Consider the following 2,799-nt stretch of genomic DNA (forward strand, 5'->3'; position numbering starts at 1 on the left):
TATTAGTATTAATGAACTATTAAGTAATTTTGTTATTATAAAAGATAACATTTAATAACTAAAGATTTTCATTTTGAATATATATAGTATATTGTATATAAATGATTCAAACATATTTTACCAACGTTATCAAAATATTAAATGTACAATGTTATACTTTGTAGTTAATTGTTTAATATACATAATTAATCATCTACTCAACATTTAAAACATGATTTTATATATATGGTAGTATACATATATACATAAATATAACTATATATATATGATTTTATACATAATTATTATATTATGTATATGTAGAAATTTATAATATATCTATGATGAAATAATGTACTATTTTAATAAATATATATAATACTTACATATATAAAACATTTATATTTTTCATAATTACATACATAAGTATAATATAATTAGTATGTAAATAAATATTATAATATATTTATATTAAAATGCATAAATATATAATATTCAGTATATGTTACAATACATATTACATAATTATTAAATATTACATAATAATAGATGATATTAATAAATTAAATTTAAATACAAATATAGTTGTTGTAGTAATGTTATTTGTATCGTCAAATATCAATATTTGTATTCATAATATCACTTTATATCATATAAAGATGAAATTGGATGTATAAATTAGATTATTATTACTAATATTATTATTATCGATAAAATATTAATATTATCATAATTAGTATGGTATTATTATTATTATTATTATTATTATTATTATTATTATTATTATTATTATTATTATCATTTTTACAATTATTATTATCATTAATATTATATTTATCATTATTATTAATTTTATTAATATTATTAGATATTAATAGTATTGTTATTATATATTATTATTATTAATTAAAAAAAAACAGTAGGGATCTATATTATACGTTTGACCTCTGTATCCTTTATCTCTATTATTATTATTTTTTTTGTTTCTTTCCTGCTCCAAACTCGTGAACCTGTGTTGACATTTTCTCCATTTTTTATCAACCGATCTCTATTATTACAAAATGATTATGTATAATTGCAAATCAAATAAAAAGGAAATCCAATGGGATTAAAGAGCACAGCGATATTTTTTTTTTCTTCTTCTCTGCACGCTCCAATTTTTTTTTCTCTTAATTCAATTTCGAATAAAGTTTCAAAATCTAAAAATGCAGAAAGGTTAGAAATCTTTCTTTGAATCTATCTGCAAAATCTCAACTCTCAAATCTTTATATCGATCTTGAATTTTGAAGTCAAAGTTTAGTTTAAAAAAAGTCAACAATTGTTCTTGAGACAAATTCGCGTTCGTGTATATGTTTCTGATCAAATTGACGATTCCAGTAGTTTTTATACATGTTTAGAAAACTATTTCGTGTTATAAACATTATCTATAATGTTATCTATTACGAAATCAATTTTTTTTTGTTTTGTTCCAAGAACCGACGCTGCAGTAGGCCTTTAGTGTTTTTTTTTTTTATTTTAGAACCCAAATTATTATTTTTTCTGTAATGTTTTGAAGCTTTAAAAGGAACCCTGATTTTTTTTTTTTTTTTTTTTTTTTGGTTATTGATGTTTTGTTGAATCCATGAGACTTGTGGAGAAGAAGAGGAATAGAAGAAAAACAGTTTATATATAAAATTTAAATTCGATATTAGTACAGAGAATCAGAATTGGTGGGATGGTCGAGAGTGTTTGCGTGTGAGCATGTGGTCACGAGATCGAGTCCAGAGGACGGTAGTTTCTTTTTTTTTTTTTTTAAACTCTTTTCATGTGAGGTAGTTTTCTTTTCTAATTTTATTATTAGTATTATTATTATTATTGTGATTGTTTTGATTGTTATTGTTATTGTTATTATTAGTATCATACTTGTTATCATATTTGAAAGTATTATAGACATTACTATTATTATTATGATAGGTATTAATAATATTATTATTAGTAATAAACTTATCATTTTAGTATTTTATCATCATTAGGATTATGATTATCATTATCATTATTATTATTATTATGAAGGAAATAAAAATATATTATTATCATCAATATTAGAATTTGTACCGGTTTATAAATAATAGTATCATCAGTACATTTACAATTAATAATATCATATTTATCAGTATCATCATTAATATTTACTAGTATTATTATGATTATCATTTATCATTTTATAAATATTAGAACCCTTATTATTAACATAAGTATGGTATTAGTATTAATATTATTTTAGAGTTATTATTATTAGTATCATTAACAGTTATCATTTTCATTTTTTTTGCTATTAGTATTATCATTATTAATAAAATTATTATTATTATTAGTAAATCATTATTATCTAAATTATTATTTTAACAAATAAATCTTTTGTACACTATATATATACTTATGGTATATACTAGGATTGTATTAATAATTCACATAACAAACTAATAAAATTTCATAAATACAATACTAACCACAAATATATGTATATAAATATATTAATGTCACTATTTATATAAACGTAAATCATTATAGATATATATACATAAAATCGATATATATATATAAAATATAACTTAAAATATAATATAAGTATACGTTTTAAAATAAAGGTTAGAATAAATTCTACAAAACTATAATATATAAATAATACATATTAATAAATGAAATTTTGTAACTTACATTATACGTATTAATATATACACAATTGATATAGGTTCGTGAATCCGAGGCCAACCCTGCATTGTTCAATGACGTCATATGTATTTTTACTACAAAATACAGTATCGTGAGTTTCATTTGCCT

Source organism: Rutidosis leptorrhynchoides, chromosome 2 (genome assembly GCF_046630445.1).
Source record: "Rutidosis leptorrhynchoides isolate AG116_Rl617_1_P2 chromosome 2, CSIRO_AGI_Rlap_v1, whole genome shotgun sequence".
In the NCBI taxonomy this organism is placed as follows: domain Eukaryota; kingdom Viridiplantae; phylum Streptophyta; class Magnoliopsida; order Asterales; family Asteraceae; genus Rutidosis; species Rutidosis leptorrhynchoides.